Source organism: Danio rerio, chromosome 4 (assembly GCF_049306965.1).
Source record: "Danio rerio strain Tuebingen ecotype United States chromosome 4, GRCz12tu, whole genome shotgun sequence".
Classification (NCBI taxonomy): Eukaryota; Metazoa; Chordata; class Actinopteri; order Cypriniformes; family Danionidae; genus Danio; species Danio rerio.
In genome coordinates, this window is record NC_133179.1 from 21,715,001 (window position 1) to 21,737,315 (window position 22,315).

General features: G+C 36.3%; 1 protein-coding gene across 9 annotated transcripts in view; it reads left to right on the forward strand.

Annotated features, from left to right (window-relative positions):
* syt1a (synaptotagmin Ia) overlaps positions 1-22,315 on the forward strand; it is a 325,194-nt gene that overhangs the window by 128,287 nt on the left and 174,592 nt on the right. For 5 of the 9 annotated variants that reach the window (XM_073945928.1, XM_073945929.1, XM_073945927.1 and 2 more), the window contains one exon: positions 10,609-10,666. The gene's annotated coding sequence lies outside the window, so the exon portion shown is untranslated. Of the gene's footprint in view, positions 1-10,605; positions 10,667-22,315 lie in introns of those variants that run through there. The other 4 variants (XM_073945930.1, XM_017354996.4, XM_073945931.1 and 1 more) reach the window with 2 other exon arrangements.

Genomic DNA, 22,315 nt, shown 5'->3' on the forward strand with positions numbered 1-22,315 from the left:
TGCTGTCATGAAGCCTGATGCTTCCCTGATTTTGGAAACTTTTCTTGCTACTTTTGTGAAAAACTTTGACTTTTTTATTGCTTTTATAAAGAAGTAGAGCTACTTAATCTTTATTAATTAGAGAATATAAAATAAACTGTCATTATTTTTAAGATTGAGTTAAATTACGGTTGAGTTGATGTATATTCACAACTCTAAAATGACTAGGAAATCTATTTGAAAGGAAAAAGTAGCATCTATTAAGAAAAAAATGTGCATTTGACATATTGCATACATTAATTGCATTTTTAGTTGTTTGTATGTTCTTATAAAAATATAAAGAGTGCATTATACATTTTTGATAAAATGAGAAGATCATTTGAATAATCAGTTTTAATATTCGACAACTGATTTAGCTTCATAGTGTTAATTACAATGCATAACTAAAAGAAATGTAGCTTAAAAATGGACTTGGACCTCAGGGATATGTGGTGTGTGTGTATATATAAACTCAGGCTCAATTGAATAATGTTCTCAGGGATGCATTTTAAGAACTGAGAAAACTTTATAGGGGACAACGTTTTCTTGCTGTTTTTGCTTTCACAAATCCACATCACATTTTTGATAATCGCAAATCTGTTACTGGGGCATGTTTTCTCATACTTGCAATTTCTTAAAAATGTGTGTGATCTAGATGTGTAAAAATGTGTCTATCTGCGTAATTCTTAACATCCTTCTCGCGCGCATCTGTGAGTGAAGCCAGCTTGATATTGACTGACACACACTCCCCCTTCCCTAAACCCAACAATAGTGTTTTCAAAAGCAAACTATGAGAAAAAAAATTATTGTAGCTGCTTGCATCTACTAAGATGTCACAGTGCTTTTTTGGGGTTTCATTTTAGCTGGGTTCTGGAACCGACATTCTTCACCGACCGAAACTCCACATCCCAAGTTTGACACTGTTGAGCTAAACTAAGTAAACCAGTCATGTCCGAAAAGCCGTTCATACTATATACAGCCCTGTTGCATTAGTTTTACACACATAATGTTGCATGCAATCATATGTTTGTTGGTTCAAAAAAATGTTTCCCTGGGCACATTTTGCCAATGAGTGTGTGCTGGTATATATGGTAAATACATATGCATACATACACATGCATACACAGGGCTCGAAATTAACCTTTTTGCTTGGTAGCACCGGTGCTCCTAACTTTAAAAATTTAGGCGCATCAGCCAAAATTTAGTCGCACCAACCAATTATGAGCACCTTTACTAAGTTTTATACAAACATATTTATAGCATTTGAAATCAACACTAATCAAACTAACAAGCAAAAAAAAAAATTGCAAACGTGAGGAAAATATGTCTCAACGAAATCCCATTATCACAAGAAAATACCAGAACTGAGTGACCAAAGCAAACACGGATCGCTCACCGGCCCTGCACACACTGCTTGAATGAATCTGTTAACGATATAACTATGCTTTTCTCACAAGTGCTGTCTGATGTTACACTGATGCTTTTGACACATACTGTACCTTATTATATGCATACGTCATGTTAATAGCAATACCGGTCTTTTTATGATTAGCGATGTTAGTTTGCTCAGCATAAGCCCGTTTGCGATGGTGTAACTTACGTGGTGTTAAATTTGACATGTAGCGGCCACTTGCACGGCGGACAGAATCTGGCGATTATATGAAGGATTCAACAGAAGCTTTCGTGCTAGATGTGGCAAACAGTTACCTCCTGAAAACTCCATCCCACAAACTTTTCATAGCGGACTTGAAACCAATGGAAGTCTTCTACTCTTGGAAAAGTGTAGGTGGTTGAATAACGTTCAGCGCATGATCACTAGTAAGATGTGTCATTATTTGTAACAAGATGGTTTCTAAAACAAAATCTGTCAGTGTTATCTTCTTTCTCATCTTCAGCGCTTTACAATTTTCCGCGGTAGTAGCTCTCTGTCATCCGAAGCCAGAAGGCGCTGAGTGATTGACAGCTGATATTAACCAATCATTCGCGTTCAGTGCTAGAGCAGTGGTGGGCCACTAAGAAGAGCGCGAAGGCGGGGCAAGCATTACGGACTAGCTTTGTTTACTGCAGCAAGTTGACATGACAACTGTTTTAAACTCTTCCTGAGCACTGTGTTTCGCTTTCCAAGTGCAGACAAAGAGCTTAGAGATGCATTCTGCGTGAATGTGTCCCGAATCCGCGCATGTGGTGAACATTTTGCAGAAAAAACTTGTCGCACACAACAATTTTAAGCACTCGCAGAAATGCTCCCAAATATATTTTAAGGTCGCATAGATAAAATTTCGGGCACATGTGCGACCAAAATGGTCGCAATTTTGAGCCCTGATACATAGAAATTTTTGACACAGGAAGCATTTATTTTTTTGTCTTGTTAAAAATATTCATGCAGCAATTCACGAAGCATCACTGTATAAAAACTTAAAAAAAGAGTTTTAATAAAATAAATTTTAATTGAATAATATCATCAAATAAAGCTAAACATTGAATTTTAACTGTCAAACTCACATAATTCTGTAACTGCTAGAATACCCACAGCAATCATTCTGACTCCATTAATTTCAGGCTGTATATTGAATGCCATTAAGTGTCTGTCATTATGTTTTATTATCTTTTCTGTAATATTTAATTGTGAAAGAGCTGCTGAAGGTGCGTACCCTGCTTTTTAGCTGGAAATGGCAGAGAGATGTTTTATTTGATTTTTTTTTATAGCAGTTTCTTTGAAATAGTAAATGCCAACAATTATGGATTGAAGCAGAATAATTGGTTGATAAAAACATTTAAAATTTAGGAAATTATTGAATCTAACTGTATAAATAATCTAATTATTTTGTGCTATACAATAATTTGGAGTCAATGCAAAATAAAAACTTTCGTGAATATAAATCTTAATGAAAAGTCTATGTCATAGGATAAAATACCAATTTAAATTTTGCTAAAATAACAATCTTAAAATCTTATAAAACATACATTTAAGAATGGTCAAGGTTCCACAGTTATATGGGTTTACACTACACAATTTTAAAATGAGCACCTTAGTTTCTGTGTTAAATGGAAACACTGGAAAAATGGCTGAAAAGTATGATTACTATACATTTAAAGCATCGTATTGCAGCGTACATCATAACTTATTCTTGCTAAAGTATTGTACAAGGAACACCATCCACATACACTTCTTTTTTGTGAACTCAAGAAAATATAAAATTATAATTTTTTCTTTGTGGGGTGTTTTTTAATGATATCTTCTGTTCAGCCTTTCATGTTCTTAATGTTATTTCTTCCCTTTTTCAAAAGGGGCCAATTACATGGCCTGAATATCTGCCCTGTGCTGTCAGTGCTGCAGGAAGCAGAGGTAAATGGCCTATCAAAACCTGCAATTAGCTCTGTGGCCTTTTACTGAAGACCACTCTTATTGGAGGAAAAGACATGATAGAAAAAAAATCCCAAAGCCAATAACTGCATTAACCTTCATCACCAACCTTTGTAGCAGTCGAAATGATGCCCTTTTAAGTTCACTTGTGTCATTTCATATCATGTAACTTCACTGAAGTTTCTGCCGTTTCCGGTGACAGTGAGAGGAACTTTTTGTGACTAATAGTTTTGCAAACTTCTCCTCCTATATATTGAGTCACCTTGTGTTCCTATCTGTGAAAGAATTTGATGTGCTTTCCTTTCAGCTGTGGAGAAACACACTGGCTCTGTATCTAATGCAGTGCTTTTTTCTGTGCAGAAATAAAAAACCTAAAATACACAACGCTTCTAATTATTCATGAATATTATTATTCTCTCATAAATTAGGCACAATTGCCCAGTCCCAGACCAGCTTGTCTGTGTAGCGATGAGCAGACATGGCTGCTGGGTTATTATGTGGCTTTAGGGCAAAGATGAGAAGAGTTTATGGATTATGCATGGAGCACAGTCTGTGTTTAAACAAAAGCAATCGGCAGCAAGAATCACGCAGAGCTTTGTTCATTTTTTAAAACCTTTTTAATTGCACAGTTGCCCTTTTTTTACCCTTTGTCTGATCAGTTTGAGGTCTTTTTAGTGTTCTTTTTGTCTGATTGCAGAAGTTTATATTTGTTTTAAATGTATGTACTGTATATTTGAACATGACTTATACGTTTAACAGTAATGCTAACATGGCATAAAATGTCAATTTTAGTGTATATTGTTAGACTGCTGACAGTTTTTCCTGTTGGTGTAGTGTATTTTTTTTTCCTTTTGAATAAATCTCTAGGCTTATTTTTTAAGGCAATGGCATTGTTGTAGAATGTAATGCATAATAAAATTAAATCATAACATTAAGGATGTCCAGATCTGATCACATGATCAGAAATCGAGCCCGATCACATGGTTTCACACTCGATCAGAATCGAACGTTACCTCCCCATTAGGACTTGATTATATGTATTTATATATATTCTCATTATTTTATAACACATCTATAGATATGTTGTGGGACAGAACTAGACCTCTTTCTTGACTTTACACAGAAACAGCAATGCATACGGCATGATATAATTTTGTTGCAGATTTGTAATTGGTTAAATGCCGGCAAAGTAGAACATGGAAGCAGCTTGAAGCGGAAAGTGCAAGTATGTCTGGAGATATTATAAAGCTGATGACGACAACAATGCTTTAGCAAACTGTGAGATATGTAAACTCGGGATTGCAAAAGATGGAAAGTAAAAGGCTACATTTAACACAACAAACCTGATAAGGCACCTCAAATACACCTGACACAGTACATTCATTCATTCATTCATTCATTCATTCATTTTCTTGTCGGCTTAGTCCCTTTATTAATCCGGGGCCGCCACAGCAGAATGAACCGCCAACTTATCCAGCAAGTTTTTACGCAGCGGATGCCCTTCCAGCCGCAACCCATCTCTGGGAAACATCCACACACACATTCACACACACACTCGTACACTACGGACAATTTAGCCTACCCAATTCACCTGTACCGCATGTCTTTGGGCTGTGGGGGAAACCGGAGCACCCGGAGGAAACCCACGCGAAGGCAGAGAGAAAATGCAAACTACACACACTACCTACTGCGCCACTGCCTCGCCCCGACACAATTCAGTGAGTTAGTACGTTCCACAGAAGAAAATGTATGTTTTCTTCTGTGGATCTTACTGTGATGACAGTAAGAGTTAGAGATTCAGTTCTTAAAAGCACATTGCTGGTCTTGCAAACACTGTGGCAGTTGAAGTAATTTTTTATTTTTTTTTATTATGTCTACATGTCTGCCGGGTATTTTATGTTGAGGTGCTAATTGTTTTTATGCTAGATTCTTTTTATATTTACTTTTGCAAGTCCAAATATGAATTTATTACTTGATTGTTCAAGCTACCTCACAGAAATGCTCTTTTTGTTAACAGAGTTGTTGAATGTTAGAAGAAGGTGAGTTAAAGCCTTTATTTAAACTTTGTTAATCAATTTTTGAGGAAAATATATTTCAAACACAGGGGTTTCCCTCCCTGTTTACAAAGGAACAGCTGCACAAAAAATAACAGCTGCACAAAATCTTTGATAATACAATACAGATTTTTCTCCTGCTTAAAACCAGAAGTTGCACAACATTTCAAATTATAAACACAGTCTTTGATAAATAAATACAGCACAGGTTTTTTTTCCTGCTTAACACTATATACAGCACTACTGTGCTGTTGTGCCAATAACAAAGTAAACAAAACCATAGAGAACACAGCTACAGTCAGAGCAAACAAGGAACACACTTAAATAGTGACAACAAAAAATATTGTAGGATAGAAAGAACCACAATAAATGTAATTATGAAACACACAGTATTTTACGTTACAATTACAGTGTTTTATAAGTAATCCTGTATAGCACTGTTGTGTGATTTATAAACAAATCAGCTCTATATGTTTTTTAGTTACATTTACTTGTATGTATTGTGCACAATTAATAAACAGTGTACATATCCAAGATATCTAAAGAGAAGTCTTTTACTCTATATAAAAAATCCTACACTTTTGTCTTGTTTTGTTTTGACTAACGTAAATGTAAAGAGACCATCATGTAATAAATACTGAACTTACAGTATAATCAGTGACTATGAGGTGGTTTCACTTTCGAAATGCGGTATAAATTCCTTCCATTTTCACGTTTTTAATTCTTTTAAACACATTCAGGTGCTGTTTGTCGATTTGACAAGGCTTCCATGTTCGTTCTTGCTGTGAATTGTGGAAGAAATGATCGATAAAAGGTTTCTGATAAACCGCCGTGACAGCTGTTGGCGCTGTGTGACATGCGTGCACGTGAGGGGGAGTCAGATTTGTCCAGGGAGTGAGATTTCCATACAACACCGGCACTGATTGCTCCTCCATGTCGCATCAGTGATGGGTCGTTTTTTAACATTTCATTCATTTTGAACAAATCTTTTATATGACTCATGAAGTGAATCATTCATTTGCGCATATGTTATTGTGCCTATTGCACAAATTGCTCATTTGTGCAATAGGAGCTCCCGTGCTACTTTAGAATGGTCTGTTCCGCGCAGAATGCACACGTGTGGCCTCAAACCATATTGATATAATCGATATTGAATAATGCCGCATTGCGTTGGGGAATCATATATATCGATATATATCCCAATAACTCGATATACTGCGCAGCCCTACCCACACATATGCAGCATTCATCACTATATATTTGCTACAAAACATACATTTCTAAGAACTTGGCATACAAGTTTCAAAAACTTGGCAGTTTTTTGATTTGATCTTTATTATTACATTTTATATGAAGACCATCTGCCTTCAAGCATTTGTTGCATCCAAAACTGTTCAATATCTCTGCCAGAATTAAAGAAATGGATTAAAAAGTGAGCCTCTTATACTGGAGGACTATTGTGTAAAGATGGACTTTAGAGAGTGATCTTACACTATGCATTTAAATGATGTGGTGGGCTGACAGTAATGCAGAATAAAACGGTGGTCATTTGAAACTGCTTTTTAACAGGTGGCCTCCCATCTGTCCAATGTGCTTTTTAGCGCTCTCTCTAATGAGCTCTAGGTCACCTTGGCGCACTGATCCTCCATAAATTAAAAAAACTTTCTCTTTGTGACTGTCCAGTCTCAGCTCCACAATATGGTGGTCTTTGGTTTTCTTTTTTTCTTCTACACTACTGGGTTGGTTAAAACCAACAGGGGTTACAATGCTAAATGTCGAGCTGTGGTTATTAGCCTTTACTTACAGTAGCTGCCTTCGCCACGCTGGATGAGCTTTAAAAGCATTGGCTTTTGGCCTTTGTGAGGCAAATTTGATGTTGAGTCATGAGAGCGGATCACGCCGTGTATCAGCAAGGGCTGGTGAATATGAAATGTCAAAGAAAGAATGGGTCCCAGAAAGTCCTTGACACAGAAAGTGTGGTATTGTCACCACTCTCCATCGCAAATTAGACACTTCACCACAGTGAGGTTGTTTCTTTCAATGCAAAATCAGGACTTAAGCCCAAATTATAACTCTGTTAATAAAACTAATTTATTTCAGCATGCTCCAGAAAACGAATGTGATTATTCTTGCAAATCACAAGCCTTAGCCATGTTGCTGAAAAGTGGCAATTTCATATATTTTTTTCTTTCTATCTCTCTCTCCTCAAAGGCCTATTTCTAGGTGTAGATAAGTTTTCTGCTTTGATTAAATTCAGTATTAGCCTCTGGTTATGTATTTAATTTGTACTGTAGAGACATTCAGTTTTAGAGGATAACATTGATTAAAAGGTATTAAATGTCTTTTTTATGTGAAGTACACTACACGGTATATTCAATGCTATTGAGCAAGGCTGATATATAATCATGTATTGATTTGCACAACATACCTAACATTTAGAAACATTAAAATTGTTCATCTATTCACAATATTGAATGAAATGTTTTAAATTTTATAATGATATATAAATTATGTACTTTAGTAAAATATGTTTCCTAAGTAGTTTTAAAATGTTATTTATTCCTAAAATGTGAAACTGAAAAAATTATATGTTATATATAACACTTTTTTTTCCTCAAAATAAGAAGCAATACAATTGTTTGGATAAGCAAGTTTCTTGAGCAGCAAATCATCATTATATTATAATGATTTTTGTTGTATTACCTGACACTGTGGACTGGATAAATGATGCCGAAAATTCATTTTTGGGTCATAGGGAATAAATTACATTTTAAAATATATTCATGTAGAAAAAAGTTATTTTAAATTTGAATTATATTTAACTTTTATTGTATTAGCTTTCACAGTCTTGATGAGCAAAAGGGACTTTAAATAAAAAAAAATGTTCGTTTTGAATGCATATATGTATGTAATGATTTTTTTTTTGTTTATTTTAGTCTATAAAATCTTTATTATCTTACATTTTATATATAGACCATCTGCCTTTAAGCTATTGTTGCGTCCAAAACTATTCAATATCTCTGCCAGGATTAAAAAAATAACTAGTATCAGGGTGTAGTGATCATTAGATTTAAAAGTGAGCCTCTTACACTGTTTAATTTAGACTATGAAATCTTTATTATCCTTACATTTTTTTTTTATAAAGACCAGATTGCTACATATGTAACAACATCCATTATGTAGGCAACACGTGGCATATATTTCACCTCTTAAAACCATTAAAACAAACGATGTTCATTTGCATAAAAGATCAGCATGTTTATATGCGTGGTCTTACATCGTTTATGCCTAATAAACTAGCAATGTGCAGGTCATTTAAATGCCTTAAAATTGTTCAATCAAAACCTGAGTTTACTCAAGAGTGATTAGTTAAGAGTGACTGTTCGCCCAAAAACTTTTTTTTTCTAATTTTCTCTCTAAAGTTTTTATTAACTTTTATACATTTCTTCATCTGTTGAACACAAAACAAGATAATCTGTAGAAGAAAAAAAATCAGCTTTTGACGTCCATTTTTCCCCAACATTCTTCAGTATATATTACCATAAAAATAAACTCAGAATTGTAACTGAATCTTCATTTTTGTGAAATGACCTTTTTTAAGTCTGGACCCACATTACAGTAGCTTGAGCCCATTTTTCCCCAATCAAAAAAAGTGTAACTTAGAATCCATTGCTCTTTTTTCAGCATTTTCCTTGTGGCAGCTGAGTGGTACACTTTAATGGCTAACTGTGTGGCTTTAACCCACAAATGGAAATCAGTTTACACTATTTGTGCAAGAGATACTGAGGTGAAAATTGTGTCTGAGACATCATTGATAGACTTGGCAAGCGTGCGGCTCTGCTTTATTAATTGAATACTCCAGTAGGTGGTCAGCGGTGTATAATAAATCATACTAAATGGGGGTAAATTGTCTAGAATTAGTGTCTGTGTGTTTATCACTTGAGTCTGGAAATGCTTTCTGGAGGTTAAATAATGAAGAGTGGCATCAACTGCAACTGGGGGCAAATAAAATGTAATCGTATTAGGGAAAGAGAGAAGGGGAAATATGGAGGGAGTGAATGTAGAGTGTGTGTGTGTGTGACAGAGAATGGAAAGCAAAGATTTAATAAGCTGCAAACACTGCAGTCATGTAAATTATGCAATTATTGCATAAATTGTGTAAGAAATGCCCCATTTTTGCACATACAGTTCAAACTGTTTTTAAACTGTCATATTTAAAAAACTACAACAGTGAACACACACACATATTAGAGAGCATATTTAATATATAGTGGCTATATATATAGTTATATACTTATAATTTAAAGAGTTATAGAAATTGAAACTTCAGGATAAAATCTGATAGGTATTGCTGTGTTTATTAAATGTTGAATATGTGGTTTAGTTTCTGAAATGTATCATATAAATATGATAATTATTATTGATTTATATAACTTCAAACTTTTGATTAAAATCAGCGAGTCTGTGCCATGTGCAAAAGGTTGGTTTTTTAACAAAGCTTTTCTTTTACATAGCTTAAATGATTTCAATTTTGGAACACAAGACTGCACTTTATAATTAACAGAATATTAGATTGCCATTAACTCTCCCGAGCTCAAACCTACTTCTCTTTCATATTTAATTTAAGGTGACTTCATCGTCACAGGTCTTCATGTGGACATTCAGATATTGTAATTCAACTCTACAATGAGCAGTCTGTTTTATTTAGAGCTGCGCTAATTAATGAACATCAGACCGACACACTGTACAGCTCTGCCTTCAGGCTACTTTAAAGCTGTTATTCAAAACATCTTTAATTGAATATTCAGAGTAAAGTGTGTGATCCTCAGTTCTATTGGGAATTGTTTTACCTTATGTCACTGAATGTGGATCATTGCATACACTTATACTCTGCAACTGAGATGAATGTCAAAAGTCTACTTGAATTTTGATATTTTGATAAATCTCTAGGCTCATAGCTGTGCCTTGGCCTGCTTTGCAACCTGGTTATTTCTTTTTCTGTTTTATATAAATCTATACACTTTAAAGAAAAAGGCATCATGCTTAGGGTCTATTGCTGGACACCCTGAAGACTTTCTGCTCTGCCCTGAGGCTGAGATGATAATGTGTGTTGCAGATGGCCATCTCTGAGCCAGTGTTGTGCTAATGTGATCTTTTCTCCTTTCCTTCCAGAGAGCACAAAGGAAAAACCGGAGAAGAAAGGGAAGAGACGGCTGTGCTTTTTTTGTAGGTACTGTGCTTTTTGTTCTCAAGAATCTTATCAGCATTAGTATAACGTTGTTCATCCCACACTACAACCTTAAAGATACACAGGGCAGCTGTATTACAGGTTTTATGGAAACCATATAAAGAAACACTATTTCTTGGAATTTAAGATAAAGCTATAGCTTGAACTCACTCTATAGTATTTCAAATGATACCATCAGTCCATCAATCACAGAACAGATAGCACATAGCTTGGTAAATCTTTCACTCTCTTGTATTTATGGTACAATTTTATCTAGAGGGATATGTAATGCTTGATGTTGTAGACTTGTATAGCTCTTGTAATGGAGATGAATGAGCAATGCATATCTAGCTGACATTAAAATGATTTTGTTTGCTTTAAATCACAATAAATTGTTACTATACAGTAATGCATTTCTTATACTATTAGTTGATCACAAACAAGTTGTAGTTTTGCTTGGGCATCACAATTTAACTCAACTTTTATTTAACTTAATTTAGTATTTGAATGTATTTGTAAGTGTGGTTTCACCCAATGTGCATTAGTCTACATTTATCATACATCTATCACAGACATACAGTAAATGAAACATACAGTATTGACAAACGAACAGCATTTAAATAAAAAATAATAATGTATGGACAACATCTAAAACCATTTATTATTTATTAATAAATTTGTCCATTTGCTTGCCAATTACTTTATAGACTTACAAATGAATCCTCATGAATACTGACATTAAATATTTAGATTATATTCTATTCAAACATTCTTTTCAATGTTTTGACTAATAAAACTAGTACCGTATGAAATATACTTATAAAACGTCTTATGGAACGATTGTTTGATTCTGTTCTGAATGACCAAATGATTACACACAGTTTAAAACAACTACACTAAACTATCATGTAGCATTCAGTTACTGAAGCTTCAAGTTTAAGTTTTACAAAAGCTGAAAAATTAAATACGTTTTGGATTTCACTGGATTTATAATGCATTGCAACAAGTGTTTGAATGAAAAACTTGTGAAAACAAAGTGTTTAAAAACAACTTTAATGTAGTAAATTAAGATTGTTAAGTAATTGTTTTGTTCATGATTATTTTAAAGCGAGAGGTATGGTTTGGTTTACAAGTAGTTATATATATATTTATATATAAATATATATTTATTGTTTATATATTTATTGAAATCTTAATTTTTCTGTACATTTCAGACAGTTATGTTGTTTGCCTTTTATGTATTAGTACTTGCAAACTGTATATAGTCTAACAGAATCAATCAAAACATTTTGTATCTGTAAATGTTAACATATTTCTACCTAAAAATGGAGAGGGTAATGTCAAAGTTCTACTGTGGCACAATTTGAGCAAAATTTGAAAAATGGTTATGGCAGGAATACATAGGAAAAAAAAACTAAAAAGTGCTCTTTAATGGCCCTATCAGCTATCAAAAAAGCCTTCATTAGGTAGACAAGCATCATAACTGAAGCTTGGAGGAATGGAATGTCAGCTGGTCCAATAATCCAAGCGGATGTTCGTGTACATGATTGGTGTTTATCTGGAAAAGTAATGGCATCAGGATGCATTGTTGGATGACAACAAGCCAGTGGCTTGAGAGTAATGATCTAGGCAAAGTCCCAATGGGGAGTCACTGGGTCAGGCAATTCATGTGGATGTAATTTGACACATGCTACCTACCCACACATTGTTGAAGACCATGTTCTGTACACCTCTTCAGTACAGTGGTGCTACTTCCTGGTGCAAGTGATCTCTTTAAATAGAATGAAGCACCCTGCCCTGCCACACACTATACATTGTTCAAGAATAGTTGATGTACACAGTGGAGAAAACTAGGTGTTGCCTAGGCCTCCAAATTCCCCACATCAGTCCAAATTGACCACCTGTGGAATGTGCTGGACCAATAAGTTGGCAATTCCACACAGCAACCTACAGGACTTGAAGCATGTGCTAAAATCTTGGTGGCAGGTACATGTACAGTACCATGCCCCTGTGAGTTTGCTCTGCTTTGGCAGCATGTTGAGGAACTACAGTATATTAAGAGATGAGGTTTTGAGTAGTAAATATAAGCCCACAAGCCATAGCATATAGCTTGATATAGCCATAAGTTACAAAAAAAAAAAAAAAACTTAAAATGCTCTGATCATTATAGGTCTGAATCAGCCATTCTGTAATGTTTTAAATCACTTAAATCTTTCAATGCCTTCAACTTGATTCAAGTACCTGACTTCAGTTTACATTCTGAGCTGTCAGGGATGTCTGAAGCAACTAGTAATTAATGCTTCCTCCGCTACTTTGCTGAGCTGTGTGTGTCCCTCTCTTCCCCATGATGAATGGAGCTCCTGGACCCTGTCCCAGCTGTCATCTGTGATTGATGCACTGTGCTTGTCTTCGTCCAGGTTTCTTCTGCTTGGTACCTTCCTTCCCCCATCCGATCTTCAGCCTCATCCTATTAGCCACAGTATTAATCACCGCCACTGCAGCTAATTGCTTTATAATCCCACCCCTGAGCCGTACAATGTGTTGAGAGAAGTCACCTCTGAATCTTTCCCCGCCATTTCTGAATCTCGGTCTTCACCATGCTTGTTTTTGATAGCAGTGTATTACCCACGATTCCCTTCCTGCCCTAATCCTCTCCCGATTTCCTCGACTGATAATCTTAACAGAGTCACTCCCCATAAAACACTAACTCTGCACCCATGCTGATGTAAGAGACAAAGGGCCTGGTCGGATTTGTTAAGAAGAGGCTATTGAGAGGATAGGAGCCAAGCAGAGGTCGACCTCAAGCAGTAAGCCTAAGCCCTTTTGCTTGTTCCTTAGAGTGAAATCTCAATCGGATTTCAGTTTACTCCATACTCCTGATTAGTCTAGGTCAGGGGTGGGCAAACTCGGTCCTGGAGGGCCAGTGTCCTGCACAGTCCAGTGTCAAACACACCTGCTTGTAGATTTCTAGTGATCTTGAAGACACTGATCAGCTTGTTATGGTGTGTTTGATTAGTGTTGGAACTAAACTGTGCAGGTCACCGGCCCTCCAGGACCGAGTTTGCCCATCCCTGGTCTAGGTCATCCATGCAGGTTGCAGATTTAAGGGGTCTTACTTAATCAAACATATCATATTTAGTTGCCAGAATCCAGAGGTCCTCTACAGAGTGACTAAAGAACTTAATCAGGTGTAAATAGGATATACTTCATGTGTCAGTTGGGCTTCAAAAACTCTGGTCTAGGTCACCCAAGCATTTTCACAGAACCTAAGGGGGTATTTGATGTTCACACTTCATGCCAGATGTGGCTTTGGGTAACTGTACCGTCATGAGAGAAGACACAGTGCATTGAGCATGGAAATGGAGGATTATGGGGAATAAACTCAAGCCTGAGCGATTGGCTCAACGAGGCAGCCCCGCAGTTACGCTTTGATATTTTTATTTATTGCCTCCCTCAGAGATAGATGACATCTTTTCTTATTTCGAGATCCAGCAAGCGTAAATTCTTTTTGCACCTACTGGCCGCTCCTTGTTGATGGGCTAGATTGACAAGCCACTCAAGCAGTCCTCACTAATCAGAACTCCCATGCGGAGAGCAAAGCCCTGGGAAACTCATTTAAAGTTGTCAAACATATTGTTATGCAAAGCACATCAACGTCAATAGGGAACAATCAAGGGAAATATGAGAAAAATCAATTCATCTGTGAAAATAATCAACACACTGGCCCCCTCAGCCTGCCTTTCATCTGTCTATAGCAAGACATCCTATTATGGATTGAAATAATTTCGAGATGTGAGGTCCAGTAATGGAGGTGAGGACCATACTGGGGATATTTGGATATTTGGAGCTTTTACAGTGCTGTTAGCACTCTACGTCTCACCCTCGGTGCTATAACAAGGCATACATCATCCCTCTCTGGAGTGCATTAGGGACACTTTGTGCAGGCTTTTAGTACCCCTATTCCACAAGCAACTCTCTTTCCTCTCACTCTCTCTCTTTTGCCACACTTTAAACAGCGCATTACCATCGCTACCCCATCTCCCTCATTTTCTCGGCAGATAAGGCTGCTTTTTTAAGACCTGTTTCTAACAGCACAGGCTATGCCCAATGTTCCTCTTTTAATCCATCACATTATACTATTTCATTTCTTCTCTAATTCGTTAATCAGCGAAGCGCCCAAGCTGATATGACCACAGTCATACCAGAAGCAATTTCACATCTTCGGTTCGTCTCTTGATTTCTGCCTGGCGAATTCTCAGATTGTTCCTTTAATAACCTTGTCATGGATGTATCACAGCTTTTGGCACATGACTCACATTAATGCGTCGGTCCATTAAGAGGAAATTAAGGGACAGCGTTTTGCATAGGACTGCCTTATCAACAGCTGACAGATGGACATGTCAGAGAGACATGCCAGGGGGGTATTTGAATGCAGCAGTGCATACTGGATGGTTAATCCTGTTGTGTGACCTCTAATAAGAAATTAGACATGACATGCTGTGACTTTAAGTGGGATTATTAACAGGCAAAATAGTTTTCAAAATTATTATTATTTGTTTTTTTTTTGCTAGCAAACAGATGAGAAATCTCAACTTGCTGAATTAGCATATCTTGCTCTCAGCAACATTTTATGCAGGACTAAAAATAGTACACTATAATGGTTTACATCCAGAGAGATAAACGGGGACATGGTGGGTCTTCTGCAAATTCTGAAGATTGCTTGGTGGTTTTACACACCATCTGGGACTTCTAGTATGTCATAATCTACATATAAGATGATGTCACTTACTAAATGTGGCCTGACATAAACATATTTGTGAAAAATAACTTATTTAGGCAATATATTGTAATGTAAAATAATACAATAGTATTAATATTTTTAACACTGTTTGGATTAAATAATTTTTATAAGTCTTGTATGACTACAACTTTTTTCCTCAGTTTGGCTACATTTACATGTTTGATAAGAGCAGTAATATTGCAAATAAAATAACAATAATGTTTTCTGTATTAATACATATTAAAATGTAATTCAATAGGTCTGTGTCGATAAATCATTGTATCGCGATTTAAAAAAATTATGATTCTGCATGAATTCTGAGTGTATAATACCAATAATAATAATTATTATTATTATTATTATTTTTTTTTTAAATTATTATTCATTCATAAATTAAATTTTTTCCGGCTTAGTCCCTTTATTAATCTAGGGTCGCCACAACGGAATAAACCCCCAACTTATTCAGCATGTGTTTTACGCATCGGATGCCCTTCCAGCTGCAACCCTTCACTGGGAAACATTCATACACACTCATACATTATGGCCAATTTTAGTTTACCCAATTCACCTATACCACATGTCTTTGGATTTGTGGGGGAAGCCGGAGCACCTGGAAGAAACCCACGCAAACATGTGGAGAACATGCAAACTCACACAGATATGGCAACTGACACAGCTAGGGCTCGGACCAGCGACCTTCTTGCTGTGAGGCGATTGTGCTACCCACTATGCCATCGTGACGTCCCACCATATTATTATTAATAATATCCATATTATTTCTCCCACTATTGGCCAGTATGGTACAAATGAATTGTAGACTCTGCTTTCACATTGATTTGAGAAGTCTACTTCTGAGGCCTAATCATTCTCATCCCATTTTCTTTTTATGCCTGATCTCATGTTATTGTACAATGGAGCAGTGATGAAGTTAGTGTCAGGGACACGTTTTACATCCATTTATAATTAGAACAGAAACCTAACATGGCTGTTCAGACAGATGCTAACAGTATCACTTTCATGCCAATTTCTCCATGGTAACAGAGCCATGTGACACAGTTATTCTGCCTCCTGTCAGTGAAGCGGAGCCAGCGTGGGGGCTTAGAGAATGTCCAAAGGTCTCACGTTCACTCAGTCATGCCACTGACTTCAGGTCAGCCGATCCTCCTGCCTTTACATGCTCTTTTTGCTCCATTTCTATTGGGTTAAAGGGAAAGGCCAGTAGTGGAGTGGGCATTTTTAGATCCAGCCTATGGGTTGCTAGGCACTTTCATCTCTACATTATGATGTTTATCCCAAGAGAGAGCCTGACCGAGGCTTTCAGAAGCTTTGCATTAGGACACACAAACACCCAAACACATACACACATCACTCTCAGACATTACCTGAATCTGAGACTGGGATTTCCCATGATTCTCTGTCAGAGCTGTTTAAAGGAAGCAGGGGAAAGCAGTGGTCATGCATTTCAGCTAGACCTCTGCAAAAAGAAAAACCAACACCGCAAATTACCCATGGGAAAGCAAGAGTCCACCGTAATCTGCTAGACATCTAAGACAATGTACTCCACTGCATGCCCACAAATAAGTATTATCAGGCCGAATAAAAGTGAGTGGCACCTTAATATCAACATTTGAAAGCTTCTACGTTTGAAAACAAGACAGGATGGAATTGATCCCGAACCACACACGCAATGGTATTTTGCCACTTAAACGAAATGAAGACTAATAGAGCAGGCTGTTTGTATCCCTTCAGCAATTATAGAATGCCTACCGGTGCTGATTATTTAGACAGGGTGGATAAATAAAAAAAAAAACACATATAGTTGGATTCCAATTAGACTTGGTGGGCTTGAGTCAGCAGTATCAGGGCTTAAAGATCACGTGACCCAACTCTGCTTATAAGCTGCATGTGACTCGAATGTTGTTTTCATTTCCTCCAGTGCTCTGTGTCTGCTCCTCTGCGAGTTGTACATGATGAATGCCAACCAGCACCCAAGGGCTTTGAAGTCAGATGCTTGCATTGATCTCTAGAGCTGCCCATCATCTCAGTGGCTCCCGAGTGCTGCCCATCACAAACATAGCTGAATCTTCTCAGGTTCAGCGCAATTGAAGCCATACCGAAAAGGCACTGCATACTAACACGCACCATATTTATGCAGGCTGTCTCTGTCGATGATTGTCTCCTCTGTGAGTCAACACAGTTTGCATTTCAATGCATAAAGAAATATGTTTCTCTCAGCACGTTTTGCATGAAGCTCGTCTAATGATAAATTATAAGTAAATGTGCTTGGACAGCAGCTAGTATCATTGAACTGACAAATAACAGTTTTTATTGCTGTGTCAGTTTTATGACAACTTGTGTTATTGTATTAATATACTAATATGAAATAGCCAGCCGTTGCCTCTCATAAACAGTTTTTTTCTGTAGTGTTCAGTTTCTCTCAACATGTTTTGCATGCAACGCGTCTAATGATAAGTTGTAAGAATGTGCTTGGGTAGCAGCAAGTACAAAACTGACAAATAACAGGTTTTTATTGCTGTGTCAATTTAAGACATTTTTTAAAAATCAGAATTTTGTTCAGTAATGGTCTTTAACCTATAATCTAATCTATCCCTGCTACAACACTGCAAAACATGCCAATTATTAACCTTTTAGCCAGCACCCCACTTATCATGCATATTATTAAACCTGTTAGCCAGCACCCCACTGATGGGGATTTACACCTACCTAATTTAAAATAGTAACAGTTCTTGACCACAGAGAGCAACAAACACAAATTAGGTATCATTGGAAAGAAGACACTTTAAAAAGAAAGCTTCATGCTTAAAAAAAAGGGAAAAAAAAGAAAGCTGAAGTAATGAGAAACAAAAACTCTACTGTGTTCAATTTATATCATCAAAATCAATTATTTGTTTGATGCACTGCCGTGCAGATGCGAACAGTTCAGTATCAGTTCAGTAATAATAATAACAGGTTATTATATACTGATGTCATTTATACCAAGTGTTTTATGGTGGTAGCTATGGAGAGGGAGGAGAGTGTGTTGAATTAAAATGCTACAACTACTTAAGCAGATAATTAATAACTTTTTTAGTTTGCTGAATAGTCTTTCACTGAGAGGGAAGTACATCAGATCCCAGCTAAGAAAAAAATAAAGCTCTCTCTCTCTTTCTATGGGCCCTTTGACCTGCTGGTGTGTTCGTAAGGTAACATTTTATTTTCTCTTTTGGATGTTACAACAATAACGTTACTTATAGACCTAGACAGGAGCATATCAACAGAGCGAGTTTGATCACCAACGCCGTTCAACAGCTCTACAAAACTCAAAAAGCAAGCAGGATAATATTTACGTTAGTTTATTTGCTGTAAGTGCCCATGTTGTTCTGTGCACGTAATTTAGTTTAGTTTGATACATTCAAAAAAAGAGTCTTTTCTTTGAGCAGGTAAAATTAAAGGTGTTAATATGTAAATTAAATTAATATTTGACTGCTTGTACTAAAGGACATTTAGTAGATTTAGATTTATTGTGTTGCTAAGTAAAATATCAAATTGTTTATGAACAGCATTGTCAATGCACAGTGATGCACCGGGATATCGAATTGAACCGAATCGATGGCATGATAATCGTAACCGAACCATGAGACCTGTGTAGGTTCACACCTCATATATATATATATATATATATATATATATATATATATATATATATATATATATATATATATATATATATATATATATATTTTAGGGGTGTAAACCTACACTGGTCTCTTGGTTAGGTTTGGTTACGATTGTACATGAAATAGTCTTAAAATAACCTACAAAAAACATGTCTTTCATTTTAGGCTAACAATTGTAAACAACAACAAAATGCTCCTTAAAATAGGTTTTCAGTTATTTTCAGAAACTAATACTTTTTTAAATTTCTTGTAAATTTTCCATTGGTTAAAATGTGAAATCCTTATGATATGAGTGCATTGGATATATCAGTTCTGAGAAATAAGTTGCAGTTGTGGGAAATAATTACAACTGCTGCAATTACAAAATAACGAACAATGTATAGATAATTATGCACTCGTACAAAGTCATGATTACAAGAAATGAAATATTTTATCCTGGCTTTCTGCAAACTAAACATACTTAGTCTTGCACTGATTTTTAAGACCTAAACAGAACATACAGTCTTTAATATTACATACAATTTTGGATCTCAATTTATATTTTAATATTTTAAACATTTACTGCATGTTTGAAATATTTCCTAATATTATTTTGTCACCGTTATTGCTTTGACATAACAAACATACGTAAAAATACATAACAAAGGTTACGATTTCTTAGCAATATCAGATTTTATGAAACTCACATGACTCCTGCACCTTCTCAGTTTTAAAGAGGCTTAATACAATTGTTTTTTACTTTTGCTACTGCTGCAAATACATAGCTCTCATCTGTACCAAGTCAGGTGAAGAACTCATTCAAAAGAAGAAGAAATAAAAAAGGTAGAGAAGAGAACCAGCCCACGCAGTGAGCTGACCTATGCCCACTGCAACCTAATCATGTTATCCATGGTAGCACAGCAGAAATGTTTCGGGATGTTGCATTAGAGGGATCAAAGCAAGAGCATCTTAATCTGTTCTTGAACTGTATGAAATATCTAGGCCAGGTTTTTTTTTTTTTCGTCTCTCTCTCTCATATTTCCCTAAGATCAACCATTGGTGAGTCATACACATCGTTGCAGGCTGCAGGCGCTTCCAAGGCAGCACCATGTTAATGCAAAGTAACATTTGGTTAGTGTAAAATATTCTAAATCACATAAGAGGGACGCAAAAATAACTGGATTTGCGCAGATGGAAGAGCTGCCGAATGCATCGCTAACAGTGTTTGTACGAGTATGTGTGAAAAAGCAGCATATGAGCATTTTTAGGTAGAGACTGCCATCTAAATCCTTTTCCCGCCATTTAACATGAAGTGTAGGTGGTGTGCTCAGGGATTAGGTCTAGCCTTTAATACGTATTCGGCAAGCCTGAATGGTGTAGACTTCATTTTCATACTGTATGGGGATCAAAGCAATTAATCCAGGGCAACTAGAAACCTCATGCAAGAATCAAATTTACCTGCTGCAATTGCATTTCCTTTTTCTTAATTCCCAGCTGTCACTGAGAAATGAGCAGCCCTGTAGTGACATAATAAAAGCAACAGCACAAGCAAGCACAGACTGATTCTTCTTTCACAGCAGCCCATGCAAAGCAAATGTTACCATATGAAGGTTAAAGAAATATGATGAAATTCATCCCACTTATTTTTAGTACAGTACATAGCTTTCCATGTTCAGTTGGACTGATGCTACTTTCCATCCGTTCACATTATAACATCAGAAATGGCAACTTGGTTCATGAAATGTAGGTTAAAATTAAGGTAAAACTGCATGTCATGATTTTGCCGAGTATGATGCAGTGCTGGATTAACACCTATGTTGATCCTGGAACATAATTTTTGTTGGAAATGGTTATCCATGTCTATTCCCTACCCGGCCATAATTGTAAACTATTCCCTTAATCAAAGGGGAATAGTTGGTTAACAATCATGTAGAAGTGCATAAACCTAACCGTAAGCCAAACCTTAACATAAACAGTTAACCTATCCCTTAATTGTGATTGGCTGTTTGGAATGTTGTTCTAGGATCAACAAAGATGTTAATTCAGGAACATGTCCTACTTGGTGAAATCAAGTTGGCAGGTAAAACTGTATTACTGCTAATTTACAGTTTTGCATTTAAGATATAGGTGGGTCAGAAAGAGTCAACATTTTAGATTAAATAAATAAATACCAACATGAATGAACACTCATCTATCAGAGATTGAGGAGGCACCAATCCCGATACTTTGATTGGATATCGGTTCAATACTGCATATTTTTGCTGGATCGGGTACCGACCAGCTGGTACCGATCCAAATCCGATCTTGCGCGTGCACTATATTCTGTGTAAACAAAAGCCATGGAGGTAGCATATTATAAGGCACTAGAAAGTTGTCATATAGGCTACCATATCCTAAATGTTCTGAAACCATTCTATAGTTTAATGTGAAGTACAGATCAATATTCAAGGGGTTAAAATTATGTTTTATTACAATTCAGCGCTTCCCTCCGCTGCACCTGTCAATCATTCTCCATTCATTTACAATTCAAACTGGGTGTCGCGTTCATGACAACACAAAAACTTTCTCTAGAATATTTGTTCCCGTAAGTTTAAATAATCAGTGGAGAAATACATTTAGTTTTTCATTACATGGGTTAATTTTGACCTGCAACAAGGAGTTCATTGCTGTTTCTAAACTATGTCATGCTGTGTTTGTTAGATCAGCAGATAGCATTCCCAATACTGGAGTAGAGAGGGTTATTACCTGCTCTTCACACACAAAGTAGGTCTACCTGAAACTTTAAATCAGAAAAGGCTCAATAATACATTGGACAGATTCTCGACGCTCTGATTTCTTCCTTTTGTGCTGCTCAGTTTTGAAAAAGTATCTGCAGATACCAGAGGGCACCGTTCTGTGTCTTAGTGATGCGTCAAGTGCTTCATTTACGCACTGGCTGTGCTGACGTGACATGCTTCACTCTGTAAAATTATTCTGCATTATTTAAACTTTCTGTTCTCTCATTCGTCCGACTGACTTTATTCTTTCAAGGGGAATACTTTCAGTGCTACGAATAGTTTGTAAAGCCTGGCTCATTATGGTCAAAGTAGTTGATTACATTATTAAAAGTATAACTGACGGGCGCAATATGGGTTGTCCTTAACAGAAAAGGAAATGTTTATTAAGTAAAGCTGGACAGACAGTTTATTTTAGTTTGCGTCAAACCTGCAGGAAAAT